Below are 6529 nucleotides of genomic sequence, written 5' to 3' on the forward strand. Positions count from 1 at the left end.
ATGTGAAGTACGGTAGTACTTTAAAGAGTCTAAACGATTGAGAACGGAAATACAGAGTTGGTTAGACAAACCACGCATTTGAGGAATAATAACTCGACTGTGTCACGGGGTATGAATGTATCGACATCTTCCGGTGTCAAACAAATTTTGGCACGAATCGTAATAGCATAGGTATTCAGACTGGATCTCATACAACAGTGCTCGAACACAGGCAAAATCACTGACAAGTAACATTTCGAATTTAAGCAATCCACGAATGACAAATATTGGGACATCAATGGATCAAACGATTCAAACTGGAAGTGATGAGCAGATTAAATGCGGAACGGAGATATTATTTAGGAGCATCGAGGTGGCATCAATCGACAAAACAACACGATCCGAAGTTGAGAGATGAAAATGAACACTAAAGCATAAGTTTGAGGTCTTGGGTATTCATTCTTACAGCACTTGACCTCGATTAGAACGTTTGGCTAATGAAACAAAAGCTATTCCAGCGGCAGATTTTACTACCCCATATTTAATTTGAACAGAGACGGCAACCACGACTAAGCTTACGGGCGGCTGTCTAAACTTTCGAGATTTTACGTTTAATGAATAAGAGACGCTGAAGAGAAATAATGCCGCCGGTAACAAAAATGTACAGTTCTTATAAAGAAGCATACAGGCTTCTTCAACAAAAGCCTGCAAAGAAAAATGTTGATTATGAGGCTACATTTCAAAACTTAGACAACGAAAATGCAGCTGAAGGGGCACGTATACTAGAGCAGAAACAACAGACGATGAAATCACCACAACCAGTAAAAATATTCGATCAAATATGAATACTCTATAAACGTTGCGTGGGTTTATAGAGAATGGACGTGGATGAAGCGCCTACACCGTATCTGACAAGATTCTCTTTTTTATCAAATTCGTTAATTTTCACAAACTTCGACAAATGGTAAGCCAGACGTCAATCCAGATGAAAATACGGTCGCTTCTCGAGACACGTAAAGAGGAGTGAACCTAATATATACGAATATAGGATCAAATAATCTATTGGTTCAGATTTGAAGATATTGACTAATAAGCTTTATGCAAAACAAGCGAATGGGATCGTGCATTTAAGAACTACTAAACTTAATGGCTCAAGAATTGAATGCACGCGCTCGGCGAGGACAACTTATGATCGAGTGTACTTTTTCCACTATGAAAAGACGGCAAGACACCCTGTTCTATTCTAACGCAACACCAATTGTCAAAGAAAAGTAATCAAGAGAAAGTGTTTGCATGCTGAAGTTAATGGAACGTAGAATCCTCCGAAGCTGTTTGCAGTGGGGCTGCCAGAGCTCTTTCAAACTTAGTTAAGGTTGACAACCTTCGTTCTATACTCAGAACCAGTACGAGTGTAGGGGATCACAATCCGCTTACTCCAAGAGTAAATACAACCTTAGTTCAAGGCTAATTAGCTCTTTCGTTTAGAATATAAGCTGTAATTCTAGATTTTATTTGCGGCAAAGCCGACTATATCTAAATCTATAGGTTTTCCTATTTATATAGAAAAACCTAGTTAAATGTATAACTACTGGCTGTTCCAGCGACGACTAACTTGTCGTTATACTGTAGTTACACTATTGTGTGATTACACCATCTCGTGTGACCCCGCTACACTCTCCTCTATCAGGATGGTCAATAGCTACAGTTCACATATAACTGTCGCCTCGAACGAGGCTCACGTGTCTAAGACACCACAACTTCACCGGGACCCTTTTCCATTTGTCTGCCAAATGAGCTCTATGTCGGGGACACGAAAGACACCCGAGTGATAATATAGCTTGCGATGATGTTGAACGAATACATAGTTCATACTTTTGCATACAAGCCCCACTGGTTCCGAGAACGCCCATGAGCAGAGCTTTTCATCGACTCCTGCACCCGGTGCAACTCCGGACACTATGTCCGAGGCTTCAAGGAAAGCGCAGCTCAAGCTCTCGATAACCGAGTACCGCGCACTGTGCCCGCCACGGTCAATGAACTACCTCGTCGAGGGTCTGGAGGAAGCTGACATCGAGTCGGATACTCCTTTACCAGCATGGGAAGAAGAAGAGGACGAGGTGCCCCAGTGGCGTGACGTGAGCCCGGAATTTGTATCATTACCAATCACCTCGACGAGGCACAGCAGCAGCAGCTGGATACTGCCCGCAGGGTGGCTCTCCAGCGCTCGCATCCACAGTCGGGCCTTGACCGTCGTGTGGGATATGAGTTTTACTCGGCGGATCCCGCTGCAGAAGCGAAGGACGTGATCACTCCATCGTTTGGTTTCTACGTGGCCGGGCCCCCGGCTACTACCTTGATAAACGAAAAGCTCTCTGAGCTTGCTTCTTCGTACCTCAAGAAATCCCAATGGAATTATACCGCACCCGGCTTCGTGCTCAAAGAGGAGGCACTCCTGTACCCGCAATGCTGGCGATGACTGTGATGCTCTCCCCTGGCAAAACTGCTGCAGATGGCAAAGAGCTCTTTGAGCGATTAATGCAGTGATACCGTAAACTTTCCTCGCTGCACAGCTTACGGTTGAGCCATAACGAAGTAGAAAAACGTGTGGAAGGCTATCTTCGGTTTGAGTTTGCCAAATTTAAGGTGCGTCGCCGACATCCTTCGGATTGACGGACATCACGCTCCTGCGAGCTCTGTAGTCTCTCACACGGGGGAGTCTGCGACCGCAGCAGCTCAAGGCCCTTAGACTTCCCTGACTATGGCCGAGTACGACGACGCGGAAATTCATGATCCATCTGATCATAAGCGTCCTCGACGTCTGAGCAGTCTTGCCGAAGTGGCACCTCTAACTCCTACGAGTTGTCAGAGTCGGGGAATCCCCACTTCACAAGATACTGGGTTTGACCCTGACAATGACGTCGACTCACCAGATATTCCACGTGATAGTGGGCGCCACCATTCTCGTCGAGAAGAGTCGGCGGCGGATTGATCGATCGCCATCCGATGAATCGCGATGCGATTTGAGGTCTTGAGGACAAGGTCCGTCGCAAAGGGACCCCGCTGAGCGTCATGCTAGGGTTGCATACGGCTGCGCGGAAGAATTTAAAAATCTTGGAGCACGTTGTGCACTGGCTGCCTCACGTTGAGGACTATCGCGCTCTGTCGAAGCAGCTCTTAGCCATTGAGCTGACGAATGCGTCTCTTCATGCGAAGTTGTGCACTTGGCGCCGTTAAAGATCGTTGTACTCCGTGCTCAAAACCAGTTGCTATTCCAGTTGATGGGTGGTCGAGCGCCTGCAGGCGCCGCTCTGGCGCCAACGACTCTGCGTTCACTTGTGCAGGATCCTGGTACGGCTTAAGGGAGCCCACATAAAACACTGGATGGGTGCGAATCCGTTTCGGAGTGTTCAGCGTATACACAAGGCCCCGCTTGGCCACAACCTTAAAAGGTCCGATAAATCGTGGAAGATTTTTCGTTCTATAACAGCAGAAATTGCGTGGGTAGGAAGTTTTTTGCATTCAGTAAAATCAAGTCTTCGACCTCAATATGTTTAACATTTCCTCGACCTCTTTCTTCTGCATTTTACTTCTGCATGTCTTGGCTTTCAGCCATCGCATCGCGAACGTGTCGTAAGACACTCAGTCTGGTTGACAGGAAGTCATCGAATTCTTCACGGACAGTGAGAGGGTCGACCTTTGCTAGCCGCTCGGCTATTCCCCCTCCACCAAGCCCTGAACCGTGAGTGGGCGGTGTCAGCAGAATGCGAGGACGAACGAGCCCGTTCACGTAGAACGGCGTGTAGCCAGTAGACGAATGCACTGCATTGTTCATAGCAAATTCTACGAGTGACAGCTTGGCGCTCAGCGCAGACGCTGCGAAGGATGTCCTCAACGACGCGATTTAAGCGCTCAGTTTGACCATCGGTCTGTGGATGGTCCGCTGTTGGCATATCCAGCTTAGTGCCAGGCACCTTGAAGATCGTCGACCAAAACTTCCCAGTGAAGCGTGGGTCTATGTCAGATTCATTGACTCTGGGAGTCCAAGTTGTCCAAAGACACGATCCACAAACTGCGTCACCGTCGATGGTGCTCAGGACCGCCGCAAGATGTATCATCTTGCTCAAACGATCGACGAAGATCACGACATCCGTGTTGTCTGCAAAGTCCTTCGGCAGGCCAAACCCAAAGTCCATATTCATGGACTATCAATACCTAGTGGGTACCAACAAACTGGCGAGCGGCGCCGCCGTATTCGGAGAAGGTTTCATCCTCTGACACGTCTCACATGTGCGCACATAGATGCTCATCCGTTTGTACAACTTGGGCCACCAGTAGTGGCAACTCACAGAGTTGAAGGTCTTTTCACGACCAAGATGCCCACTGAGTGGGGTGTTGTGGGCCTCATACAGAATACGGTACCTCAAAATCTCATCATGTGGAACCACAATTCGTGCCGTATTCGTCGAAACGGTGCTTTAATACAGCAACCCTTGATTCATGTCGCTGTGACCGTGCGCGCAATCGCGCCGACGACTTTTTGCCCGAGTTTCCAAACTCCCGATAGCCTGTAGCGGCGCTACACACATATCATCACCCGCGTATGGGGCATTGATCAAATCCGTCCCGGCGACGTCACTAACGTAACATGAGCAAGCTCATGATCTGGCCTACGTGACAACGCATCAGCCAAAATAATCTGCTTTCTGGTGTATACTTCACCTTAAAAAAAATTTCTGAAAAGAAGGAGAGCCACAAGGTCATCCTCTGCGAGAGATGAGGCAACTTGCGTAGTGACTCATGATCTGTGTAGAAGTCACAAACGGCTTGGAGCCGAGCAGGTGAACCCCCCTGATCTTCACAAGTGCATACTTTATCAGAAGCAATTCCTTATCGTGAACTGAGTTGTACTTCTCTGCAGCATTGAGCTGACGAAATTTTAGCGCGATCACCGACGGCAGGTGTTTGGAGACAACGTCTAGAAATTCCTTCACCAAGGGATAGTACGGATCCGAAGCATTCTTCAGGATCGAAAACCCAGTTCGTGCGCTTGGCAACCTCTTGGTATCCTCCAGGACAGCTTCATCCAGATGCAACGACGAGTTGATCTCCTCTTCCGGTCGTAAAATGACCACTTTAGCTAAGTCGCCTGCCTTAAAAAGATCATCCACCGCCGGAAGAGCCTGAAGGGTAGTGTCGCCTTCTGCCTCCTCCGTAGTATTGTTGACGAGGGTGTATAACTGTGCTCTATCGTCTACGGTAGGTATATCCTTGGTCTGGGTAGACGCCTGGCGTCTTGAAGCTAGCGTACGGCGTTGCCGTCGCATCTCCACAAAAAACGATTTTGTCTTGGCGAGACCAGTGGGAAAACGCCCTTAGCGCCGTCCTGGCCAGAGCCCTGATGTAATTGAAAACATCCGAAGAAGAGCTGCTAGCCTCGCAGTTTTCGTCCAGTGGATTTCATGCCACTCCACGCGCATCTGAAGAGCCTTGCCCAAGATGCCTCGGACCTCGTTCAACAATGTCATCCGTGGGATGTCGTGACTGCTTCAAAACGTGAGCAGTGTTCAGTAAATTATGTGTTACTTTACGCGCATCACTAAGGCCTCGCCCTCGATGCCACGGCTCTTGGCCGACCATGCCAAACAAGGTATGCAGAAACGGCTCCGAAGAAGTGACACGTTCAGCCCGTGAGCCATGCTCGGGACTCCTGTCCGACACTCCTTCGGTATTTCAACAACTCGGATACACCGATGTCCAGCACATTGACCGTCTCGGTCCAGTGCTCGCGCCTATGGCATTGTGCAGAGATATGCTCATGACTCACCAAGCTCCACCAGGAGACATGCGCGTAGCACCCAAGGTCTTCGACCTCTCATCGATCCATGGCTCGTGGTGTTCCAACCATGCCATAGGTCATATATTGAATCCAAGTCTAACACTAAGCAGCGTTCAACGCTATCAAATTAAAAAAAGTTGACACCGATGTCCACCGGGACCCTGGCACCGTCACATATGCCCTCGTCGCTAAGTGAACAGTGACTGTCACTCAATCGCGCTTTTAGCGCCCCAGCATACAGCTGACTTCCTTTTATTGTGGAGCATCAAGCATAATTGCCCAACGACCCGGAGTCGATCAGGATCTTTCATGTCTTCTCAAAGACTTTCACGATCGCTTTTATGACCAGAAAATCCGGCTTGCGTGCACGTTCCGTGTAAAAGTGCACGAACTGACCTCTTCCGCTTTGAGGCTCAATAGAACTCAGTTCTTCCCCAGTAGGGCGCCCGTCGGCTACTGGGTGTTGTCGTTTCCACGCAACAAACCAGAAGGCTGGTGAGAAGCGGGACGTCGGTTTGTTGAACCTTGACGCGCCTTGCGCAGGGGACGACCAGTCCGAAGGTGACGGGTGTCTCCACAGACAATATACCGTAGGGTTTTCGAGCGCTGCCCGACAGCTCGGAGATCTGCCTCCTCTTTCGCAGCATAGCTGAGATCCATCGGCTTCAAACCCGCTCGACGAGCTGCTAGAGTGTACAGTCCGACTCGTATAAC

Source organism: Plasmopara halstedii (assembly GCF_900000015.1).
Source record: "Plasmopara halstedii genome assembly, contig: Scaffold_1343, whole genome shotgun sequence".
Taxonomy (NCBI): Eukaryota; Oomycota; class Peronosporomycetes; order Peronosporales; family Peronosporaceae; genus Plasmopara; species Plasmopara halstedii.